The following is a 27488-nucleotide window of genomic DNA, read 5'->3' on the forward strand; positions in this document are numbered from 1 at the left end:
ACGCACAGAATAAGTTTGCAGACAAGCATCACTGAGACGATACTTCGCGAAAGCTGCCACATGACTAAAAACTCTGTCTCTCCGAAACATTCTAGCAATTAACCGTTTTCAATGCACTGGATTGAGCACACTTTCTTTCGAGTACGTCCTAGAGGGTCGCCAAAATGGCAAAATGGCTTGGATATTTCGATTAGAATGAGCTGTGTTTTGAAATAAATATCTTGTAATTGACAGTTTTCTTGTGGAAACGAAGTATCCAGCTCTCATAATAAACCCAGCTGAAATTTATGTCGGCCTCGCTTGATATCACCACCTTGTTTTGAAGAGGACGCTTTACACGTCATTTATCCTTATATCGACATTTATAGATATATATGATTAACAAAACGCGAATACCACAGCAACTGAAGAAATAGTTCGATGGCCTTTCCGTATTGTCAACCGGCAGTGGCGTAATTGTGTGTATGCAACAGATGTAGCACTGCCTAGTCTTAATGTTCTCTGTATGACAGCCTCCGGCTACAAGAAGCCTCCATTTTAGTGGCACCAACACCCAGTGACAGTCTTGTTTCTCTTCAAGAACTTGACCGGAAGTGCTTCCGGTCGAGCATTTGCTTCTGGTTTTTGGAATACTCAGAAAATGTTTCGTAAAAAATAAAACTGGTACAAAATCGATGGTGCTATTTCAAGTTAAGCGTTATAATGGATGCAGATGGTACCGGAGCACAAGCTTACTTAAAAATAAGGACCTGTTGACTGTCAGGATAATTAATCAAAATTAATTGAATGAGTTTATCAAAAGAGCAGACGGTTTTCTTGCGGGCATCTGGGATCGATGCGCCACCTGGCGGAGCAGGTCTCAACTACGCGCGTCTATGTACGTGGCCTCCGAGATATGCATTAGTAGCGGGACGAAACGCAAAAGCAACGAAAAGAATACGCTAGGCACACGAACGCCGACGTGCGAGTGCCACTAGCAGACACTGCGTCGATGACTAGGGTAACCTCCAATTTTGCGTTCACGCACTGTAAACAGAGACTCAGTCCCTGTAAGTTCCTTTACCACGAAAGTGTTTTATGCCGGGGTTCACCAAGACTTTCATGACGTATTTCCGTCACGGAAGTACGTCAGCAAAATGAACGCCATCAGATGGCAAGGAAAGAAAACTGCAAGCAAAAGTTTCGTTGACGGGAGTCAAACCCATGGCCTCTCGATCCGTGCCGATGGCTGGCGGGCGTTAAGCCCACTGAGCTACCGCCACACCGATTACGGAGGCTATATGAACGCGCTTTTTATCGTTCACACTTTCCTCTCACAATGCTCTTGGATTGATGGATGGATGCTCTGAGCGTCCCCTTTATAACCGGACGGTGACATCTGTGAGGTCAGGCACGCAAAACAAAAAAACGCGCCGTTGCTACGACCGTCCCATTCGGCGCGTTTCCAATACAAGTTTAATTTCGTCAACGCTTTAACACACCGTCAGATCCCAGCTTTAGCCCAAGCCTCGCTCATAGCATCTATCCATTTCGAAAAATAGCTCTCCGACGCTCGCCTGGCTGTCGCACCGCGTTCCCCGCTCATGCTGTGAGAGGCTCGTGTACTTAGATTTAAGTGCACGTTAAGAACCCCAGGTGGCCAAATTTCCGGAACCCTCCACTACGGCGTCTCTCATAATCATATCGTTGTTTTGGGACGTCGAACCCCGAATAAAATTATTATTACACTGTCTAACCGTAGAGCACCGTTCGCAAGGCATTTTGTGACCGAGTCTGTCAAAACAACACAGAAGATAGTATTTACCTTGCGCGAATCTTCTGTCACGCTATCACTTCCACACTTCCGCCTGCGAAGTGAAAGGGCATCATACTCTTATAATACGGGCACGTTTGGAGGCACGACGCGTTACCAAGCACATTTTTTTTATTTTTATTTTTTGGTAATATAGGCCAGACAACTTCATTATGCATGAACCTATGTCGTGCAATAACCTGCATGTGGCGCTTGAACGCTTGCTGCGACTACAGCTTCGCGGATGGCTTGCTCAGCAGCCCCCCCCCCCCCTCCAACGTACGTGTGCGTGGCAGTACTCCATAAAGAGCGAGACAGAGGCAGATAAAAAGTTGTGTCCCGTACACGACACAGGTACCAACCATGACACATTGTAGTTGCGTCAACAGGGGCCCACTATGTTCCGACTATGAAAACGACATGTAGTCTTATCATCTTCACCGCCACTGCGAAGCCCTCTCTCAAGCGAAGCGTCTGGTACATGTGTTCTGGAATCAAATAACATGAAAGTTACTACAGGAACAAACCGAGTCGTATCGTTTACCGGAGAGGTGCGCGGTAGCCACGCCCCCAAGGGTTCGCGGGGACACACTTTCATAAGCGCGCAACGAGAATTAACAGTTCTTCACGGCACAATCATCGATGCGATTTTCAAAACCCGAGTATCCGCACTACTCTCCTCACCACGGAAAACAGAAGCGGTGCAACAATCCTCCACGAGGGGGCGTAAAAGAGTACGAACAAATTAGCCGCCATCGCCTGAACGCAGGGTCAACATCACCGTGCGTGAAGATAAGGGGCATGTATTCCGCCCGTGGAGCCCGTAAATAATACGGCCCTCAGGAAGTTTCGCCGGACTCCCAACTCCGGGCCAACCCATTTATGAAATTAAACGCCGCAGGTGGCGCTCATCTGGTGGGTCGAACGGGGGCAGAACTTGCGTATCGCCGTTCGTCCCCGGGGCCGTTTTTTAGACTTAGGCACGCACGCTCTCCCGTCTCGTGCACGCAGACGTAGTGTTGTGCACGCTCGCTGGAATAGCGGGGCGACGTGCCGATGGCGACGCGTCGATGCGGGTAAACGCCGCGGCGCGACGGCGAGTTTGTCGTGACAACCGCGTACAACCGCGCAAAAAAGTGGCTCGAAGTAAATGCAGGATAACAAAAAATAAGTAGCGCATCAGCGTAACGCTCCGATAAGCTACACGAAAACAAGACAGTGAGTTGTTGTTAGTCGATCGGTGTCACGTGGAAGAAGCGCTGTGGAAGCGAAAGCAGCTTTGCGACCGCATTAAGGTCTAATGGGTGAACCGACGGTAGCCGTCATGCGAACGACCGCGCTGAGCCCTCGAAATATTAGCCACGTGTTGGCTAGTGGTTGGATGTACGTGAAGGATTGATTTTTTTTTTTTTTTTCGCTTCTTCCATCTCCCCGGCTTAGGTCGACTTAGTGAAGCGGGGAAAAGAGGTGCAGCGGTGGAAATTTTGTAATGGTGTTGTAAAACAAGCAGTTTAATCATTTCTGATTGTGCGTACGTTTATTGATGGCGCACGTAGGCTGTGCTTATATGGGAAGGCCGACATGGTAGTAATGCAATAGACACATTGTCGTTGATCGTCACACAAACATATAATTAAAAAAAAATTTACACGCAGGATGCTGTAATGCAATTTTTATTAGGATGAGTACGTCGGATGAAAACAAAACAAAAAATTCGGCAGATCCCACGTACCGTGAGAGTCGAAGTTATGCGAAGCATGCGGCGGGAATGTGACTGTGGCGTAATTTTTTTACTGACGATACGTCACAAAATGACGCTAAAGATTTGCGTAAATTTTATACGCACAGGTATATGTTGAAGAGCCGCATATGTGTTATATAACCAGTTCTTTACGGTTGGGTAACACTGCCAACGACAACATGGGTATTACACACGCCAGAAGCGGTAAGCTGATATGTAGTGCTTATACTTGTCCCTTATGATGGAGAACGCACGCACGTTTCACGAACCCGTGGTATGTATGGAGGAAGTTCTTGACAGTTCTTGAATAAGGTCATCATCACCGTCATCAGTGAGCACCAGCAGCTGGTCATGACTTGTTATATGATCAGGAAATGATCGCGGTGACGAGGGGTCCATGTGTAGTGAAGTATGTGGTATAGTAGCGCTGTTGGAATTCGTGGATGCCTCGGTCATTTCGTCGACAAATTGTCTGTCGATAGAGCCGGAGACAAGTCGGAACCTGAAGCCATCCTTCGCGTTGGGGAGGTATAGGCCGTCGAGGCTGGTAGGCCTGGATAGTGCTACGTAGACCAAAATTAGTGGATGGCGCTTGTCGTATTCGTAGACTACCTGGGCGTATGTGGCCTACGTTGCCCAGTCTACAAAGCGGCTGTCAATCAATCTGGCATCATCCTCGGTGAGCATGAGGCCATCGCCCAGCCTCGTAAGAAATGAACAGGACACTGCGTCGTTCTGGCGGACGAAGTGCACTTTACGGTGCGGTGATGTGAATATCATATGTAACTTTCGTTATTGTATTCCTCAGGGGTCGAGCAATGCTTCAATATGGCTTGCTGAATCATGCAAATACAAATGTAATGTTTGTTAGACTGCTATAAAAGCGGAGCCAACACTGGAACCACAGACGTTAATCTAATATGACGCCTGTATCGTAGGAGTACACATCGTAGGAGTATCATGTAGTGCTCATTACGTTCTTGTAAAATGAGATAGCAAACACCACAACCACAATTGACGTTGCACCAATATTACGCCTGCGTAGGCTGTTTTTCCAAACCAGTTTCAAAGCAGACCTGGCGTGGCTCAGTAGTAGAATACCTGATTGCCACGCAGAATGCTTGGGTTCGATTCCTGCTGGGATCCTAATTTTCATTCTTTCCATTCGTCAAGTCAACGCTGCCGATGTTGGTTTTTCTTAACGTTCTCGCATTTAAGTTACCAATGTCTGTTCTCGCCGTTGCTGGGTAGATATAAACTGTCAATCACCTGTGGCGCATACCCGTACGCCGCGGCCTGTGGCAGACGGGTATGTGCCACACGTGTATAGTGGAAAGTGTTTGACGACGTACGCGACAGGATTTTCACGTTATTCATGTCATGACCCGACAGTCATATTCGTCAAATCCTCATACCTTCCCATGCCAATTTTGGTCTACACTAGGTTAAGGAGGCGATCATGAGAGCACCCAGACGTAGGCGGCTAGATAGATAGATAGATAGATAGATACGTAGATAGAAACGCTCAAAGTGGCAAAGGTTCGCTAAGAAATGCTTCGCATTTAAAAAAAGAAAGATAAGTCTGCGTCACTGAGCGTCAGCTTCTGAGGTTCATCAGCAAATCCGCCAGAATCCTCCAGCTTTACTTTTTCGTTATTGAAGACATATTTTTGTAATTTATTGATATACTTCACATTATTCGTCTTTGTTACTTTGTTGTTTTTGTTTCCTTGGATGTGAATATCCAATTACACTGAGAAGGCACGCTTGTATCTAACAAAAATTTTGATCAAGCACAGACATATGTATATATATATATATATATATATATATATATATATATATATATATAATATATATATCTATATATATATATATATATATATATTATATATATATATATATATATATATATACTCACGCCTGTTCTTCGTCACCATCTTTCTATTATTGTCCTAATTCATGACCTTGGGTCAGACACCCACCGCCTAATTACCAACAGCTTTTTTTCCTCAATCGCCTTGTCCCAAACTCACAAAACATCGAGAGGGTTGAATTGCGGCCTTGTTGGTGAGATATATTCTAAGCGTTGGACTTCAAAGCTGGCTAGCATAGTGTGCATGCGCGGCTTTGAAGTCCAGTGAGAGAGGCTGCGTGCAGCCGGTTACGCGTGCACGGTCCTTGGTGCAATCTTCCGGTTCATTTTGAAGAGCATGAGAGCCATCAAGCCGCAGAGTACCAGCGACGCACGAAGAGTGAGGCGGGGACCTTTGTTGTACCGTGCATCAGCAGGTTGCCCCACAACGTCAAGACAAGACGTCCAAATCGTGCTCTGCGCCCTTAGAAAGCATGGCGTCCTGTGCGCACGCTTATCCCAAGAAAAAGAAAAGCATGGATGCCAAGAGAAACATGCCAGGCCATACACAAAATGCGCAATTGGTGTTGTGTACGCCATACCCCTATCACGTGGGAACACCTACATAGGTCAAACTGACAGGTGTATTAACGACTGTGATTGGAAACGTGAATTGTGTTTGAAAAATAACGGTGATGCGCATTTACCCGCACATTGCGCTGCTTGCACATGTGCGCCACGGCTCTGCGAGCTTAGGATGTTAGGTAGAATTCCTGATACTTTGGGAAGAGAGTTGCTGGAAGCCTATCACCAGGGCACGGAGTGTATTAGCGACACTTCCATCTTTTTATTCAATCGTGAGTCCCGTTTTTTTTTTATTTGGTGGATTGTTATCGACCGAGCTGCTGCGCGCTTTTGCGATATTTTCTGAAATGCAGTCAGTCGATGTTTAGCAAATCTATGACAGGATTTTTTTAAATATTTGATTATGACATACCGTATTTACACGAATATTGGTCGACACCCCTACAATCTCAGGGCAACAAAAAAAGAAAAGAAAAGGAAACGGCATGTGCATTTCATAAAGTAAATTTATTTACGATGTCGCTGAGAAAAAAAAAAACTAACTCGTATTCCGGTGTGCAAAGATGGCTTCACGGCTGTACTAAACTATGCAGAAAAGCTAGCTTCGCGACAATACGCGGATTTTCAGAAACTTTTCCACGAATCCTGCGGCATCGTGCATCTATAATCCTCGAGAGTGCGGATTATAGATGAGAAAATACGCTATGCGCTACAAGTAGAGCCGGAATCTAAAAATAATGTCCTAACCATGCCACAGCGGGCCTGATTTCCCGTTTGTTTCGTTTGGGTTCTAAGTCGACCTTACAACCGAAACTCTAATTTCGGTTTCGAATGTAAGCCGACTCACCAATTTCAGATTTCAAATTCAGATAAACTGGGTCGACCTACAATCGCGTATATACGATAATAGATAATGAGTCCAAACTGACTTATTGTTTAGTTCAGTATCCCTTCAACCGTAGCGATGTTCGTCAGGGTAATAAACGAGATTTTCATTTGCAAAAAGAAACTTTTATTTTTTTATTGCTTTGCTCCCTCACTTTCTCGGAGACTTCTTTTTTGTACCTATGTATTTGACGTCATTTGGAAGCGGAAACATTTCGCTTATGCAAGCGCGCATTGCGTGAACACTTGATCCACGCGATGCGCACATTAGCTTTAATTCAGTCGTCTGTCATTTGCCAAAATGATGTTTTTGAGAGAATTAGAAAAGTATTATATAGTTGTCAATTGTGCAACTGCTCCCTTTATTTTGAGACAGTTGCCAGATTTGTACATTACACAAAATCAAGAAGCCTTCTTGATGTCTTGTTTCAAATCAGCAACCCAATTGGGGAAAACCTAGTACTTCAGTAAATATGCACCGGGATATGCACTGAGGCCAGAGAAATGATTCATGGACATTTATGTTGTGTTCCTGAGGTTAATTTCAGCGTCGTTAGGCAGTTTTGTTGAAGTGCCAAGCTTGGAATATTTGCAACATTCTTTTTCGAAAACTTTGCCGCCGCGGTGGTACAGTCGTTACGGCACTCAGCTGCTGACCAGACAGACGCGGCTTCGATTGTGGCCGCGGCGGTTGCATTCAAATGGAGGCGGAATGCTAGAGGCCCGTGCAATCTGCAATGTTTGTGCACGCCTAATAGCCCTAGATGGTGGACGTCATCCGGAGCCTTCCACTACGGTGTGCCTCATAATCCTATGGCTGTTTTGGCATGAGAAACCTCAGAAATTATTATTTCACTCGACTTGCCCAAGCATAAAAGTGGGGATGTTTTATGTTCGCATGACACTTAGCATTGCGTCGATCAGCCATGCAAAGCTTTCTTTAATGTCACCAGTCCGACTGATAGCGGACGACTAAACTGTTGCTCGTTTGTGAGCAGCATTTGAGAAAATCAATGACACTATCGTGAAAATGTTGCGTAACAGCGAAGAAATCACAATTTATTGAAATCTGGATTTTAGAAAAAAAAATATCATCGTTGCTTCTACGATTTCTCTCCACCCGTGGCGCTGTGCCATTTTTACGCCACAGTTACATTGTAGCGAATGTCATGGAAATATAGAAGATTTTGATTAGAGCTATTGTTTTTCGGGAGGAAAAAAAGACCGTTTTTGGAAAGCTGGTTTTGAAAGAGGATGGCTATAAAAGAGAACAAAAGGCGCCAATTGATGCCCTGTACGACCCTATTCTCGCTGCTCTCATAGAATTGTCAATACAAAGATGACCTTTCTTTAGGCGTGGCGAAAACTATCACATGAAAGAAAGAAACCAAAAACAAGTTTCAAAAGCGAAATAACGACCTATGCCGGCTGCATGACTGGCCATAGATATCGCAAAATTAACGCAGCTGATCTATCGTGTCTTTCTTTTCCATTCTTTCTGTCATCATTTCTTACTTGCCTCCATGCCTCTTTCGCGGACAGCCTTGCGTTGCACTGTCGTTTGAAGTAGCAGCACGAATGTAACGAATGCATTGTACTCTTCGACCATAGCAAGTCTAACTTTCGCTCAGTGAATTGCACTAATTAACGAAGCTTTGTTAGCCTAAAGAATTGGCCTATATTGAACAGTTTAGCTTAATTTGGCTCTTCTTCATCGCATTATTTTTGATATCTTGCAAACGTACCAAAAACACAAGCAGTTGCGAAGCAGTCTGTTCGGCCACAAATGGAAGAGAAATAGCTGGCGATAAAGCCTGTTTCACTTTGTTGTAAATATTTCTCTTCTGTGATAGCGCTCACTGTTTGTCTGGCTCTTAGGGAAATCTATTGGAGATACATTCTTTTAAGAACATGTCCTTTATCATTCGCTGCAGATATATTTTGTGACATTTCGTGATAATTCGTAAATAGACTGTGGATTGATAATGAAGACGCTGTGGACTAATAAGGAACTAATGCACAGGTCGGGCTGCTAACTAGCATTTCGAAAGCATTCCTGTAACAAATCGCGTTGATTTAATGCTAAGGCAGCCTTATTGTTGAATTTTACAGAACATAGCCAACTTAGCAACAATACGGACATTACCGCAGGGCGTTTCAGATTAGGTCACGTAGTGTTCCTGCGATGCGCACGTTGGAGCACTGCAACCCACTTAGTTATCTTTGTCGGTGCTCTAGGAAACACTTTTTGCCAGTAATCCAGAGTCTTGGTATCTCTTTCGCAGCTCAGTTTCGTGCACATTCTCTCTACATATGCTGCCTGTAGGGTGGCTTTAACTTGTTTAATAACTGCTGCCACGCTGCACTGTTGGTGTTTTATCGCCAGTGCATGGTTAGAGTTGTTATTACTCATAATAAAACTTAGACCTTGTTGCCACACGTGAAAGTACAGTTCTTTATTCGTGAAGGAATGCTTGGTCATTCCGGATTCATGTCCAAAAGATTATTATTTTATGTACACTGACCCGCACCGTTGCTGTTGCGGTTTTCTTTTAATTTATGTTGCTTTACGCTTTCTTTTTCTCTTCGAAGTATGTTTATGCAGATGCGTGTGCTAGCGTTAGAGGTTTCATTGCTTATAACATTGAGATGAATATGTTGCTATCCCGAATATTGAAATCAAGCAGTCAGAACGATGGAGCTTCGATACTCTGCAGGCGGACCAAGATTAACCGTACCGATCTATATCCGCACACGTGTTACATGCATGTCCCGCCTTTTCTCTTTTTTTTCGGAAGGGAGGGGGGCGAGGGGGGGCATACGTTTCGTTCTCAAAATTGACAAAGCTTTAGCCATCGCTTACCTGGTGTAGAATCTGTCGATCAGTTAACTTACATGCAAGTCGTTCTCCTGGTGCCTCCGTTACGCCGTGTTGAATCGAAAATCCACACAAACACACACACACACAAACACACACACACACACACACACACACACACGCACACGCACACACGCACGCACGCACACGCACACACACGCACACAACAAACATAAATACAATTCGATCACGCCGGCCACGAACCCTCGGTTGGTAAGAAGAAAATTAGGGAATGATATATATTTTAAGCCACTGGTCCCAGTTACGCTTTTCGCGCAGTACTAATAGGAAAATTCACGTCACAACTATGCTTTGCTGAGAATAAGTATGTTGACCCCGGAAAAAGGTCATCGCTTAAGAAAACTAGTATTTCCGCGTTTACGGTATATGAAACTTTTCACTTCGGTATAGTCGGCATGCTTTTTTTTTCAATTACTTCACCAACGAAACCGTTACCATTATTGTCCATTTACGGCACTCCGTGTTCTGGTCGCGATAAACTCCCAAACGCCGAAGTAATTGCCTCCCTACCGCCTTCTTACTCTTCTTCGATCTACGTGACGACCTTCGAAGGTCGGACGCGAGCGTTCAGGCCAAGTGATTGCGATATGGGCTGTAGCCCGTTCAATAGCCAGTGATCACATAACGACACCGTTGCAATAGCAATAATGCGAGCGAAGCAATGCGGCCCTCGCCGAAGCGAAGAATCAGGATCCACTCTCTCTTTCTTTTTATTGCGTTGCAACGCTGAATAAAACAACAAAAAAGGGCTAAACATCTTTATTGGTCTCAATCAGTGTGTTGCCAGCACGGACGCTCAGCTGGCGGCCATCAGGACCGCGTTACGTATTTACGAAGGGGCCACTTAAGAGAGAAAACGGGCCCTGTGCGGTACTCTCCAAGAAAGCTCTGGCGCACGGCAACATTGATCAGCTGCAAAGCGCTCCGGCAGGAGGCGGTGAAAAATATAACTGGCTCGCGCGCCGTCACAAGGTTAAGACTCGCCAGACGAAAGCGGGAGGCAACGAACAAGCGGGGCCCGGCGTCACGGGCCTCAGACATTGCGCCCCCGGTAACGAGAAACTTTATTACCTCGCCAGCCGGAAATGACAGGAAAACACGCTCTTAATATATATCCGTCCCAACTTCCCGTTTCGTACCGCGTCACGTGGTCGAAGGAACTGAAATAACTGCGCAAAAAGATCCGATAGAGAAGCTGCGAGTGAAAGCGGGTAATTTGAAAGTGCAAAATAAATGAAGGATCATCTTTCGGGTGGGTAACTCGAGTAAACAACTGGGGAGCTACAGCGAGAGAAAGCATTGCCTATCGTTTCTTGGTATCCAAGACAGGCAATATTTGTAAGCTTTAGTTATATCTTCCATAACAGATTCACTGGAGGAAGCAAGGCTGAGATCCCGGAAGTGAAGATCAAAGCGGACAAATTGCACAGGTAGAACTCAGCCTCAGGTAGAGGCAGGTTAGTAAAGGTTAGAGAGTGGAGTTATGTGGAGTTCTTCCTGCGCGCTCGCTTCACCGCTACTAGTAAAAGACGTATTGATTACGCTGCTGCCGACTATTTCGGTACTTTGATTGAATACCAGCATGCTTACTAACAAATCCCTCTGCTGGTGTATGTGATTTGATAGTGTATACCGGCTTCATCAACGTACGGAAGGCATGAATGAAACAAGTCCCAAGTACATCGTTTTTGCTTCTTATTTTTTAAGTACACTGGATCACGTGGAAAGTTTGCGAAAACATGCCCCCACTTCCGTTGTTGCAGAAATATTGCTTTTTTTTTCGTTTTCTGCTCAGATCAGCGACCACTGGCGTAGCCAGGGAGGACTGGGGCATTGACCCCCCCCCCCCCCCCACCTTCTCAGTATATTTAACTTTGCGTGTGTATAGTATATACAGGCACACGTACGAACCAACGCATATACATAAAGTATGGTTGAACCCCCCCTCCTTCCGAAAAAAATCACAGCATATCCACGGAGTGAATGATGATGAGTGGGCGAAGCTGCGGAGGTTCATCGGTAAACCGTGAATCTTCCGTGAATTCTGCCCAGTACAACATCACCGACGTGAGATCGGGCGCGTTTATACTAAAGGGTCGATGAGTTATGACGACTTGCAGCTCACTTTAATTTTACATGTACGCTGTGAATTTTCATTGTTTAGAAAACCATTGCTTTAGAAAACATCTGGCGTCTTTCGTTAAGCAGCTGGCGTCTTTTCGTTTTGCTTTAGAAACATCTGGCGTTCTTTCGTTTTGCTTTTAGAAAACATCTGGCGTCTTTCGTTGGTTTATTTCATCAATCAACGGCGTTTTGAACAAAATTTTTTATTGTTTAATCACGCACAGGAGAAATCTCACCAGGCACTACCTTGGAGGTAAACAATGGCAGCTAATGGGAATGAGAGACAGAAGAAGTCGGCTTTTAGCTAACACTTACACTTCTACTTCTACTAACGTTTCCTACTGGAACATGCCAATGGCTGCTAATGGGGAATGAGAGACAGAAGAATTCGGCTTTTAGTTAACGCGCACGCTGCGAATTTTTTATTGTTCAACAACGCACAGGAAAAATCTCCCACCGGCACCACCTTGGAGGTCAAGATCTGGTACTAGCGTTACGACTGGTTACGCACTACGACTGCGACAACTACGAGGGACGAACGGGTGCCGCCTTAAGGAGCTTCGCCCCTAAAAGATTTCTGGATGCGTTGCTGTCGCAGAGAGACGTGGTTACGCTTAGTTAAGGGGGAATATAGCGGTGAAATATAAATAAAGACTCTAGCATCCGAGACATCGGCCACGAAACGCATCCGTGCAGTTTTTCAGTGGTGCGTTGCAAATTTTGCTCTTAGACGCAAATATTCTAATCGGGGGAAGTTGGAGATTGTAGGTCGTAAGTAGATAGGCGTTCATTAATCGGGAAAAAAGAACGCTAATGGTTTGCAGAGACTTTTTGGTGTACTATGTGTGCGTCACAAATCCACAATAATTGAATCTCATATTGCTCTTTGACGTCGGTAACGATAGTCATCCCATGCTCTTATTCAGACTGCAGTATCTGTTCTAGGCAATTTTTTATTCTCTTCAGAAAAAAAAAAACGGGGGTAAGTTCTATCAGCAGGCACATTCGAGTAATTTTTTGATGCCGGAACTAGATGCTGTAGTCTGCCCACTGAGCACAACAGCGACTGCTCTTAACGCATGGACGGGCGTTCGGCAACATCGGTTTGAGCACTTCATTTATGCATTACAACTTTGTGAAACTAAATCGTAGGTACTAGAAATTCCCAGGATGGCTTCATCTCCTGCTTTACCAGCATGGGAACCTTTGACGTGCGTTCGTAGCATAGTACACAGCGAGTCGAGTACTACTGGCTGGAATATACTGCGCAGTGAAAGCCACATAAAAAATATCAAAAAAGAATGCAGACATCGAAGTTTTAGCAGACATGCGATGGCAACAAATTCTTGAGCGAAACGCTTCCACGTGCACATGCCGAGTTTTTCGTATTTTCTTACCGAAAAAGAAATCAGTCCCCGGAAGTTCATTGTGAAATGGGTTGCACTTCAGTTAATTGCCGCCTGCATTATAGTACTGGATCATAATGTGCATATACCCCCCCCCCCCTTTCAGCCATTTCCAACGCCCTCCCCTCCGCCATTCCTACTTAGCCTACGCTGTCTAAAATGTTTGCATAGGACAGGTAAGTGCAGACTGGAGAACTCCAGGTGGTCAAAATTTCTGGAGCCCTCCACTCCGCCGTCCCTCATACCGTCGTTCTGGGACGTTAAACCCTAGTAATTATTAATATTCTTGCGTTGAGCGTCGTTTTTGTTGGTTCTCACCGCATCCGCCATGCCTCGCGCGCATCGAGACGGGTCTCGTGGCTCGATTCTTTTGCCGAAGCCAGCTGGATTGCTCTGAAACCTTCGCCGCCGCAACAGAAGGCAAAAGTAAATACACATTAAATACGAAAAATACAATAAGGAATAAAACAACAAAAGCAATAAAGCAATGCACGCTACTACAGATCGCGCCACCGAAACAATGAACTAAAATGAAAAAAAAACAGCAATAATAATTGAGAAAAAGAGAATAAAATAACACAGAGTTAAAAAATAAAAAGACCTAAAAATAAAGAGTAGTTTTAACTTTACCTACATACCTACACATCTGTCTCAAATTCTTTGTTTCAATATATCGCCAAACAAAAGTGCGTGTGCAGCTGCGCCTACATTTCGCATTAGAGGGTAATGTAACCGTCAGTAATTGCGTGAACACGTGCACTGCACTGTTCAACAATAAAGACTAAATAATGAAACACAGATATTTGTTTTAAGTACACAACTACTGGGAACTTAGGATAGCTGAAAAATAGACAGGGGCGAACGGTGACACTGTAATTGACGCAGCCGCATTATTCCCACTTTCAACGCAGTTCATTCCACACGAAGGGCTGTATAAAAAAATGCAATCAGCGATTGACTTCGCAGAAACGTCTGAGAAGTACATAAGAAGTTACAAATTGGAAAGAAACCGAGAAATCATTTCGGGATTTCACCGCAATAAAAACTATAGCACTCCATTTTCGTAGAGCTCGAGGAAGCCGCTTTGTTTACGCAGAGCGCGGCGAAGAACTTCGCCCTTAGAAAATAAATATGCTGCAGGTTGTGGAACGCAGCAGACAAAAAGCAGATTTTTTCTAGAACTTTGTTCACGTCACAAGCAGAGACGCCATGCACTCAATACTGATATCTTTTAAAGCACTCCAACTGTCTGTAGCCACAGTTTCTCAAGTGTTGAAGAAGACTGCAATTGCTGGGCACTCGGAACGGTAAAGAGAGTGAAAATGGGTGCGTGTGAGTCAGTGTCACTTCTAATTTTGCAGTCTGTCTGCAACAGCGGTCGAAGATGCGCGCCTGAGAGTGCGCAAAAGCTCTTGGGAAACGTCGAAACGAAGAAGAGGCGACGTCTGGTGATGAAGTGCCCAAATATTAAAGCAACGTGCTCAAGTTTGTCTTCCTGTATTCCCTGACGAGTGATAGAAGTATTGTGAAATCTACAGCAGCCTATCTTCTTTTGTGTGGGTGTGTGCGTGGTAGCACGGTCGCCAATAGTACTGACATAAAAACAACTGAGATTGTCTTCCTAGAAGTTCAGATTGCCTTTCAGTGCGCTTCATGCTGCAGCGCCATCTTGCTACACGAAATGATCACACCGACAAGACGGTCGAAATAGTTGATCGATTATCAACACGATAAAAATCGCGGGTTGCCCAAGTTTCGACGCATGCACCGTATGAAGTATTGCAGTGTAAATATCTCAGGACAATTCCGCCGTTTCGCGTGTTACTTTATTTGTTCTGTTATTCTTTTCCGAGTAAGCTAACGTTATCGATGCGACGGGATCACGAAACCTCGTTTTTCGCCTCCCCTCACCCCTTCCCTTTTTAGTGTTGTCGTTTAAGTTTTCCAGATACTCAAATCAATTAAATGTTTGGTTCGCTAAGTACAGCTCAAAAGCGAAGAAATAGATATTTTACACAATACAGGAGAACAAAAGAGAATTTTTGATCCAACTATGTATCGACGTGTACGTGGTATATATATATATATATATATATATATATATATATATATATATATATATATATATATATATATATATATATATATATATATATATATATATACATATATATATGTGTGTGTGTGTGTGTGTGTATACATATGGTGCAATAAATGAGAAATGGTAATTAACCTGCAGAAAACTGTGCACATGAGCATCACTAACAAATGCAACAAACTTCCTTTTACGTATCATATAGAAAATACCCCCCCTTGAAGAAGTTCAGGCATGCAAATATTTAGGAATAACATTAACTTCCACTCTTAACTGGTCGACCCATATAAGTAACATAAGCTCCACAGCCCGAAAAAAATTACGCCTTCTGAACCATAAGTTGGGCGAATCCCCTCCTTTCCTGAGATTGATGACGTGCAAAACAATGATTAGAGCTTCCTTGGAATACGGCAGTGCTGTTTGGGATCCTTACACCCAGGTAAACATAGAAAAACTCGAAAAAATTCAAAGGTTAGCTGTCCGCTATGTTTACAAACGTTTCAGATGTCTTGATTCACCTTCGGCTATGTTACAGTTGGCCGAATCACAGCCGCTATCTGAAAGGACAAAAGAGGCACGTTTGAAGTTTTTGGCTTCTGTTTACTTTAGTAAGCTTGGAATAAAAACTGACGGTTACTTGAAGAAGCACATCGGTCGAGCCTCACGACACAAGCATAGTCATTACATCGAGCCTGTATTCGCAGGAACTAACTTGTATAAATATTCATTCTTCCCGCGAACAATCACAGAGCGGAATTCATTACCATCCACAGCACCCATGCTTCGCAGTAATGTTTGATTTTTGTCCCTTTTGTGTGTCTCTTTATGTACACCCTCTCCTGCTTGGACTACTGTCTGCAGTATTGAGTATTGTACAAAATAATATATATATATATATATATATATGAGATGTGGCACTTCAAGAAAACTTCATTTATTACGTCGACGTTTCGGCCAGAGCCTGACCTTTCTCTCTCTCTCTCTCTCTCTCTCTCTCTCTATATATATATATATATATATATATATATATATATATATACACATATATATGTATGGGTCATTCTATATCAAATGTACCCGGTAAATTTTCGACTAACTCCGGCCATGCTGAACAAAATCATGCTAGTATATGTAAATGTGAGATGTAGTTATTGAGGCGTTATATTTAGGGGAAAAAATTTGTGTTGCCTATAGGGCGCTCCGAACATTGCGCAAGAAATTAAAACTATGTCGCGCTATATTTATAGGTAATTTAATAAAATTAGTGGTTTGAGCCTATGTTACAAAGCATTTTCTTATTATTCTGAAGGCGCTGATCGTTTATGACTATGACAATTTATTCATTTTTGTTCTGCCTTTCGTTATTTTCGGTCTTGACGAAAAATAGCAAAATGCTGCATGTCTGGCGTTTTTTAGAAAAGGCGCAGATTTCTGTCACCAGTAATATATTCACATTGTGGGCTTTTTAGGTCCATATAATGAATAATAAAAATACTGCAGGAGTAAATGACGCAGAAACGTTGCCAAAATATTGTGACAAAGTTGGCAAATATAGCAGTGTGACCCATATTGCGGCTTGATTTTCGCGACGTAGCAGTTCAAGTAAAAATATGGCTTATACATCATTGCGTAGTATGCTTTGTTCGTATGACATACAGAAAGTTTGAAAATAGCAATTTCTGTTTTAAGAGAGAAAAGAATTTTCGGACTGAACCACCATAAGGTTGTACGAAGTTCGCCTTTGATTCGCCTTCACTGCATAGCACGTAAGCGCAGGATTCGAGTGGGGGCCTTTTCGCAGCGAATAATGCAAATCATATAACTGCTTGCCACTTATTTTAGTAATACTGCTGTACACAATGTCAAAAACGGCAATTGTGTTGAAACGATGGAACGGTATCTTCCCCTTGAACCACCAAAGGGCAGGCAATATTGGATCGTTTCATGGTCCAAAGGCGCAGAATCATAATGTAGTGGACGGCCTGCAGGATAGTTCTGTGGCGTCGTGTTTGGCTTCTGATAATTAAGGTATATGGCCTTACGTAATAATTAACGGCATAATTAAACTATAGTTTGCTTAATCTGTTTTTATTATGTTTCATGCATAGGCGACGCGTGATCGCTTACCAGTGGCTTGCCTGATGAAATGATGTATCATAGGTGTACACGTTCGAGATGATTCGATAGCGTGCCCATAAATGACACATCAGTCACCATTACCGGACGGGCTTTCAACATTTTCACCACCCTAGGAACATTATGAAAAAGGGGGGTGAAAATGCTACGTGAAAAATGCTTACTGCTACGCGGTCGTGAAGCCTGTAACGGAAGTATGGCCGCGTAATCATTCCATCTAAGAAGACTTATCCTGGACAAAAATATCCGGGAGTTTGTTTTCCACGACACGGGGCGCCAAAGGAAATGGAGCAACCTCCAACAATAGCGACATATTTACAGCAGCAGCTGCACAACGTGTTCTTCTTCTTCTTCTTTTTTTTTGCGTTTCCGTCTTTTTGACCCAGAACGACGCTCAGTATCCGCAGCATTAAGGGGGCATGACGCAACAGACCTTTAGCCATTGTTTTGCCGCAGTAATTCCTAGAATGCGAGGTCACAAAACTACGCTCTGGCTGTTCACCGGAAGCATCGGTTGTTGCATTCATGCGAAGGATTCTCTGCCACGGCTAACTACAAGGCATTAGGAGAGATCCGTTCAGAAACAATGAAGCCACGGGCATCGATTCAGGTGCGACGGCAGCTTAAAACTGCAACAGCCGCTCCAACGGTCGGTAAAGAAGCGTGAAGGAAAAGGGGAGTAGGAAGAAAAGAATGTCGGTGTACGGAGCAAAAGAAAGGAGCGCGAGGATGACCGTGATGATAAAGAAGAGACAAAAGGGCCGCACGCGTCGTACAAGGCGGGCGCCCTGAGCCCATCTGCAGCGCTGTGCTGCGGCGGCGGCGCCGTCGATCAAGGCGCATTTGACGCCGACGCGCCGGAGAATGGAACACGGGAGGCTGAAATCATTTGTCAATACGGCTCGATAAAGCCGAAGCGCCTTTGGGACAGGCGTATTGAGCGATCAGACGCTCGCTTCTTTTTCTTCTTCTTGCTCATGCTGCTGCTGCCGCCGTCGATGCTCTCGCAGCAGGCCATTCCTTTCTTCTTTTTTTTTTTTCCTTTTCTGAAGGCTTAGAACGGTGCGCACACGTTTCAGAGGGAAGCACTGGCCGGTCTGCCGTATGGTCAGTGCACGTGCGTGTGTGTGTATGGACACATGACGTTCAAACGCGTGCCGTGCGCGCGGCCTTATTACTTCATTAGGCGATGGCGGCGCGGTTCGCGCCGCTTCGGGAAAGCGATTTTTCATTGCCGCGCTGTTTCCGCTCTCTATTGGGTCCAAGCCGGATGGCGATGGTGCAGGAACCGAGAGTACGATATGACGAGGATCGGCGAGGCGCCAGCGGGGCAGGCAGCACGCGCACGTCGAACTCTTTTATGCTCGATGGGCTTTGGACGGAAAAGGCGTGTCTTGAGGAAAAAGGGAACGTGCGCCAGCTTTCGAGAAGAGAACGCGACCTGCGCGCGTTCGCCCCGCGAGCACCTTCTATTCCGCGAAAATTGTTATTCGGAACTTTCCTTCTTCGACTTTCCTTTATCGTACACGGCTCGTTCCCAGTGTTTTTTTTTTTGTTTGTTTCGTGGTTCGCCTCTACGGACAATATTTTTCACTGTCTCGAGTTTGTAGGCAGAGCCGGAAGATGTACACTAGGACGCGCCTGCCTTTCGCAGTTCTTGCTAATATATCCTGCGCCAAGTATTGTGATGCAATCAACATTTCGCATCACTTGGCCGAATCATTGAGCATCACCACCACCGAGCTCCAGGAATCACAAGATGTTTCGTGTAAGCGTAGATATATCAGGAATCTTAAAGGTCAGTGAATAAAACAAGAATCTTATAATTAGAGACAGTAAGGATGCTCACTAGTAGGCTACATACAACTCAACGTCTCGACGACGAAGAATAACATTCGACAGCTCGCAACGACTGCAGTAACTTATAAATGGATTTGGTAGCCATAGGGGCGTAGCCGGACATTTTTTCGGGGGTTGGGGGGGGCACCTCCTTGATCTGAAGAGGGGGTCGGACAGGCAAATGTGATCGAGTGTCATTTTGAGCTTTGTATGTCATGGCAAAAAAAAAAAAGAATTGGTGGGGGGGACACGGGCCCGGTGTGCCCCCCCCCCCCTTGGCTACGCCACTGGGTATCCAAGAGAGGAGAAAAAGGATCCGGCCTTGTCACAGAATTATGTGTAGAATATGAGTAAACAAAGGTTTTTTTTACATATTACAGATTATAAAACAGGGAGATCAAAGTAATAAAAACATAATTAGCTCAAACTGGTTGAATGAATCTCCTTCGCCTGTGTATGGTTCTTTTTAAAGATGCGTAAAAAGCCCATGGATTAGAGTAAGCCGAACAGTGGTGTGTTGCGTCACCGAAACATTCGGTATCTTGTGCAGCATCCGAATTCAGATTACGGGGAAACAGTGGGCTGTGTAGCACACACCGAATACAGACACTGTCATGCAGTCCTTCTTCAGTTGTCCATCTTCCTACATTGTATCCGCCCTTCCTGCAATCTTTTCTCAACGTATAGAATATAGCAGGCGAAAAGCTCGTTATTCAGGTCTATACCTCTGCACCGTTATTTCAATAATATTACTCTCTCTTTCGCCATTAGAGATACGCGAACAGGCTTCTGTGCTCGTCTTGAAATTGCGATGGGCTCTACACCCTGGACATGTAAATGGGGTTTTTGTATGAGGGCAAGATAAACTTGCCCTCGCTTATTCCCTTAAGCATCGAGATACGGAACTGTTATTGTTAGCATTTGATTATTATTTCATTGCGATTATTTCACCTCTTCTAAAGCGTACACCAACAAAGATACGTATTCACAGAGTGGGAAAAGTGTGGCCCAATTACTTCAAGCTGGTGGGAAGAGGCCGCTCATGTCGCTTTCGTCTGTTTATATAGGCGTTTGGTATAGCCTTACTCCGGCCCACCAGTAATGACAGAAACCTCTTTTTTGACGGAGAGACAGGAAGGAAAGGTTTTCCCGGGCAGGGTGTAATAGGAAATGAACGCCATAGCGTTGTCGAATACGAATGGGAAAATTGTTTATTGACATAGCTGCCCGGTCTTCAGTGGTTACGGTTCCATCTCCTCGTCGCTAATTGCTTATCCACATACTTTGCTCGTCTTCGTGCCTTACACGATGGCGAACTTAACACTAGTGACGCGCGTCTGGGAACAAGAGCCCGCAGGCGTACTACGAGCCGCGATAATACAAAGAAGAATGGCCACAAAATTCAACAAAAACGACTGGACAGTAACTGGAGTGACGGCTCTTCGTGGGGCTCTAGTGGTCGGTCGGGCATGACGGGGCGCCTCACAGGTTGTCAGTTTCGCATCGCTACTCAGCCTTTCTGTTGTTATTATTATTTTTTTTTTTTGCTCACTAGCCTCTCCAACTGCTCCTTTCTCTAGGTCTCGGCAAATAAAACTGCGCGATTTACACGACACATCCGATGCCTATAGCGGAGCAGAGGCGCTACCAGGACAAGCGGAGGAAGAAACCCATTACTCGACACTCCTCTCAGAAACCTCGGATAGCGTTCAGAAAAAAAAAAGAAAGGAATGACAACAACTGAGGAACAAAGAAATAGAAAAAAAAAGTGAAGGAGAAGATCTTCTGCGTACGCAGCACCGGAGGGCGGAGTGAGGGATGCGCGGTTTGTGCGGGAAAGCGCGGCGGTTCAGGCTCCGGAAAAACGCGGAGTTGTAGGTACGGATAGAAGTGCCACGGGAAACGGTCCAGCGACCGGACTTGGAAAGCACTACACTTGCGTCACAGTAAAGAGAACGAGAAGGTAGAGAGGCAAAGAAAAAGGCTGGAAGGTTAAAAACAGAAAAGGAATGCGACTGGCGGTGAGAGACGTAGGTGCTGCGGTCTTTGCAAAAGAACAACGTTGCCTAGGCTCGCGACGCACACGACACGAAGGCCGCGTCTGACGACTACGAGGTCCGACTGGTTGGGAAGAGTGGTGATGCTGCGCTGGGTACACGGCAGCACAGGCCTGCGAACACAAACACTACCTCCCCCCCGCCCCCTCCTCCGGCCCGTTTCCAGCAGCAGACACCTATACACAAAAGCTCGCAGCGAGGTACGGCGGGTACTCAGTGTATAGTGAGGAAGGGAAGAGGCAACGAGAAGGGGGGATAGTGAGTGAGGGTAAGAGAAGTTGGAGAATACAGGCCAACGTGCTCAACGCGGCCAGCTCTTTCAGCGCGCGCTGCAGAAGTGGCGCTCACTCGCGACCGCAGGGAGGAGGACGGTAAACGAAGACAAACACGCCATTTTGCACAGCGTGGCTGCCTGGAATGAGTCAGCGTTCCTAATTACCGCAGCGGTGCGTCTCTTTTTCACTGTTGTTGTTGCATTTACCACGCAAGCTATTGCCTCCCACTATTTTGTTTCACACCGCCGGGCTTCACTCGGACACTAGAAGACTGGCGCGTCGACAAGAAAGCAGAGCAGCGTAGGAGAGAGAGAGAGAGAAAAAAAAATGTTGATGCCGAGTGATGGGAAGAACACGGTGGAAGTGCGCGCGATTGTGGGAAGCTCTCTTTCTTTAGCTTGCAGCGATGCTTTGCCAACTGTGCAGGACAGCGGAAAAACGCAACACAATCGCAAAAGGAAAGAAAGCTCGGGTGAACGAAAGAAAAAGGAATAAACAAAGAAGTATTCGGTATAGAACAGAATAACGGGCAATACGCAGGAGAGAGAGAGAGAGTCCGAACGTAAGGAGGACTTCGAGAAACAGCAGTTTTCTCGCTTTCCATGCCCGGCTCGGACACCGTGGGACTTCACGCTCTACCTGCGTTGACGCTTTTTTGTGCCGTTCGGTGGTGGCGGTCTTCTAAGGGACCCGCTTTGTAAGCACGGTGCCTCTGCGTGTCGTCTTATTGCGTATCCGCCGTCGTTATTCTTCTCTTTATCTTTCTAATCTTGTTCGTTTGTTTTTGTCGTGGAACCTTGCTTGCACGGTGAGGCTGTGCTTGTTTGTTTTTTTCCTTCTGCTCGTGGCCTTCATTAGTATCCTGTCCATGGAAGGGCCGCTAACAAGGAACACTTAAGGAATATTTCCTTTCTTGCGAGCAGTGGGAAAACAGAAGAGTTAATGTCTAATATGGTTGGTAGTCTGTACAGTGGATGGATTAAATATAGCAAGAAAAACAGTACGCAACAAAGAGAGGCGACGATGTGGTCGGGAACCGAAAAACATGGCGGCTTGATTGGATGCAGCACTCCAGAGGGAGAGAAGAGAAAACGGGTGTGAGGACAGAGGCCCCACCCACCGCTTTCACGCGCAACAGGGAAGAGATATTGCGGACTGCAAAAGAGCCAAAGACTGCGTAAAGGCCGCAGTGTCCGTGAATGTGCACCATAGATGTGACGCAAGTTGAGAGACATGTCGATAGCCGAAGGAAAGAAAAAAGAAGGAAGAGCGAAAAAAAAAATTGAACATCCGAAGCGCATAGATTGGCTGTCTATGTAAAGCTCCTATGTGTAGCGCGCACATGCAGCTCGACGTGACGCATGTACCAACTGTCTCAAATTGCTACTTGGAGCTGGAACGAAATAGTTGTGCCTAGTGTTGTATGTAAGAAGATATATTGTCGGGCCGTTGTGCTGAGATAGGCAGGTTTGATCATCGCTCTACATTATTTGTTCTTTCCCATCGCTTCTTTGCTGCGCTTGATTACGCACAAGGACCACAGCACCAAGACTCTACGGTCGGCAAAGTACGCGACGGTTGAGTGAGAAAGCCATGTTGGAAACAACACGTAAGAACGGTGTCTACGAGAACTGTGATGATAGGAAAGACACCAACACGATACAATGTAACAGCGGCAAGCTTCTAGCGAAAGCGAGCGTCCAGTAAAACTACACGATTGACACGAGGTGAGAACAGAAAAAGAAGTAAAAGGACGCAAGTCAAGCTTTTACGTGGAGAGAACAGAGTGAGGTGGTATGAGGGGGCAGAAAAACTTTGCGCGCCACTTTCTGGGCCCGGGTATCCTGCGTGACGACTCCAAGTAGGTTGTCAGGCAAAATAAAACAAAAAAGAAGAAAGCAACGCGACGTGGAGTGCGTGCGTGCGGACGAGAACGACATGTGGACTCGACGACGAACAGACAGGAGGCCAACTGCGAACGGAAAGGAAATCGGAAGTAAGATGGAGAAGAGCGGAAGGACTGGGAACCGGAGGGAAAGAACAAACAGTGGAACCGGGATGACGGTGGACCGAGTAAAAAAAACTCACAAAAAAAGGAGGAAGTGAGAAGGACACCGAGGAGACGATCCTCCCTCCACTCGCAGCCATATCTCTGCAGTCCTTCGCTCCCTCCCTCCGCTACCGGCAACAAAAATGAATGAATAAATGCAAGAAGAATGCAAATAGTAGCAACCCAACTAGCTAGCTCAACCCATTCCGGTGTCCCTGACTCGTCTTCTCGCCGCCAAGTTCCCTATCACGCTCTCTTGGTTTCTCGGTGTGCCTGTGTGCCTGGTTCCTCGATCCTTGCACGCTCACGAAAAGAGATCGGACCTCGTGACATGCGCCCCCTATGCAAGGTGCTACCTATATGCACAGCTCCGGCCGTTTTATGCGTTTAAACTTGTTCTCGATTCTTTCGATGCACGGGGCAATGAGACACGACTCCACCATTCCTTCCTGGCTACATAGTTCCTTGTATACTTCTTCTCGCTGACCCGATCATTCCCATTTTTTTCCTTCTTTTTTTTTTATCGTCTGCTTGCCACCTTCGGCCAGTGTCCACAAGGAAATGTGGTTCGGGCCCAAGGCCCTCTGCCTCCATCTCCCTCGCACACTCTCGGAGCTCCTCGCGTTCTCTCCACTCTCCCGCCCCTTTCCTGTATAGCGCGCTAAATCTAATTTTGTCCAGCGCGCGCGCGCGAGACTTTTGCTGTTTCCGCGCGACGCGTTCGGTCGTTTCTGTTTTGCTCTGTCGCTATACAAGTCACTGCCACCGTCGCCACATCGGGCACTGCACTTGTGTCTTTTTTCGCTGAATCATGTTTTGAGCTGATACAAGAATGAGGGAAGGTGATGGGAATGGGAGAGAGGGAAGAGAGATACCGGGGCAATGCACTGGCGACCGGCCCTTCTAAGACGGTTGTAGTATGTTTGCGTTTGTGCTTAGCTTGGGGAAGAAGTCTGTATTTGTTATCGGACCGTCTCCCATTTCCCAAACTGCTGCTTCTTCTTGCGGCACCTTTGCGCATGCCGCCCTTGTCTTCCCTGTACGCTTATTTCTGTACTTCTTTATTTATCTTGTTCTTTTATCGTGTGCTCTTCTAGTTCCAGCTCAGATCCACGTCGTCCCATGCGTCCCAGTGTGTACACGTTCCCAACAGCAACTGTTCTCTTCTCAACCTTCTCGCCTACGTCCCGCCTCCAGCTCTGCGCTTGTCTTGCCCCCGTCATCCATTCGGCAAACGACGGGTGGCGGGCTTTGCCGCCTGACTTGCATCGCGCGCCGCTGGTGAACTCGGTCGATTTCAGCCGGTGAAGGGGTTTTTTTTTTCGCGAAATGCGAGGCCGTCGTACAAACAGTCGGGTACGTGCGAGAAAAGAAGAAAAAAAAATACAAGATTGATGCAGAGTGCGAACGCACCTGGCTTCGTCTGAGGGCTTTTACTTTTCGGCTTAAAGTGCTTGGGCGACGGGCTTCGGTTCTCCTTTTTTTGCGACGTGGCGAGATGTTTACCGCGCGAGCTGTTGGGGCGCGAAATATTAGAAGAAATGGATTGCGGTGCTAAATTCGCCGCAGGTATGTGCGCAACACGCGGGTGAAAACCAAATCAAATATTCATTCGTTTCGCAGCAATATTGCAGTTTCCTGAAGCGCGGCCTATTTCGTGCGCCTGAAAATTCGGCTTCAACACTCGATGCTACGTCGGCTGCTTCGAGGCATGATTATTTTTGTATATATATTGGTATCACTTGACCCATTGCGTGTGCAGCGCCGTGAACGGCGGGCGTTGTCATTATTTTTAGAGAAAGCTCTCGCAGTAGCGCATGTATGCGCGCGAGTATGTGGTTGTATGTGTGTGTCTGCTTTATGTGGAAAGAGAGTGCCAATACAATTCGCAAGAAAGTGGTGCGCACTTTTGGAACTTAAACTGACCTTTATTCAAGGTAACCTAGTTGCTGCGCTCGGGCACTTCCACACCAATGAATAGCTTCGACACCGATAACTACAGCTTCGATACCTTCGCACCAGCAGTGCGTAGTTGGCCCAATTTTTTATAATTTTTTATAGCAATACCTCCGTAGTAAACAGAATATAATGGTAATCGTATAAAAAGAAAAGGCCAGTCTCTAAAATACAGAAAAATACACAGTCTGGTAGCTTCCTCTGTGGCAGGTACGCTGGTGTGTACTTACAGGCCGACAGTACTTTTTAAATGCGAAGCATTTCTTAGCGAACCTCAGGCACTTTGGACGTTTCTATCTACGTATCTATCTATCTATCTATCTAGCCGCCTACCTCTGGGCGCTGTCCTGGTCGTCTCCATAGCTTGTAATATACCAAAATTGGCCTAGCAGGGGATCAGTGTATGACGAACACGATTCACTGGTCATGAGATGGATAACGCAAAATACCTGCCTCGTACGTCATGAAACCCTTTCTCTCAGTCACGTGTGGCACATACCCGTAAACCAGAGTTAATGTTATGCGGGTATGTGCCACAGGTGATACAGAGTCTCAGCCAACACAGTAACCGCGAACACACACATTGACGCGCAAGGAAAGTGATAATAATAATAATTGTTGGGGTTTTATGTCCTAAAACCACGATATGATGCGAGACACGCCGTAGCGAATGGCTCCGGAAATTTTGACCATTGGGTATTCTTTAACGTGTACCGAGATCGCACAGAACACGGGCATCTAGCATTTTGCCTCTATCTAAATGCGACCGCCGCAGCTGGGATCGAACCCGTGACCTTCGGGTCAGCAGCCGAGCACCTTAACCGCTACACCATCGCGGCGAACGCAAGGAAAGTGAGGAAACTGAAGACAGAACACCCCAGGAAGACGCTCAAGTACCATCCACTCGTCCACATGGTCCGCAACGTGGACAACGGGGATTACGCAAAAACCGGCGTCAATGCTTCCTACAATAAAGGTGCTGAGAGAACCAGGCCTCTCATCATTACCGGTGTCTTGAACATTGATTTATCAAGACCCAAAAATGCTTGGCCCTTATATTGCGTGAAAGACGGATTGGATGTGGAGAGGGCATCAAAAGACATCGCTGCATCATAGATCATAGGCATCATAGATAATTTATCGTAAGAGGCATCCAGGATTTCCACCAGCTGTACTATACCTCGCACTTAACTACACTTAGACCCCTCGTAACCACGATCACGAACGGATCCTATTAACAAGTGCGGTCCAGCTGCTGGTGCTCATTGAACGCGGTGATGATTACCTTGTTCGAGAACTGTCAAGAACACCTACACGTACACACGGGTTCGTGAAACGTGCGCGCGTTCTCCGTCATAACGGACAAGTATAAGCATAACAACTGTAACTATGACTGTAACGTACGTGCAGTGCGCCTGCGCGTGCCATTCGGCTCTAGGGAAACTTTCCTGAATGAAGCTTAGTTGCGAGTGACGCCTGTCCTGTGTATTCCTTCTTCGTCCTGTTCGGATTCGCGCTATCTAGTATTGAAGAATATAAGCACTACATATCAGTTTACCGCGTCTGGTGTTGGTAACACCCATGTTGCTGTTGGCATCGCTACGCAACTGTACACAACTTGTTATATAATAGATGTGCGACTCTTCAACATATGAGTGTGCGTATACCACTTGCACATTTCTCTAGCGTCATTCCGTAACGTTTCGCTCAATGTGAAAAATTATGTTACAGTCAACATCCCGCGCATGCTTCGCATAACATCGATTCCCACGGTACGTGGGATCTGCCAATTT

This window comes from Rhipicephalus sanguineus, chromosome 3, assembly GCF_013339695.2.
Source record: "Rhipicephalus sanguineus isolate Rsan-2018 chromosome 3, BIME_Rsan_1.4, whole genome shotgun sequence".
NCBI lineage: Eukaryota > Metazoa > Arthropoda > Arachnida > Ixodida > Ixodidae > Rhipicephalus > Rhipicephalus sanguineus.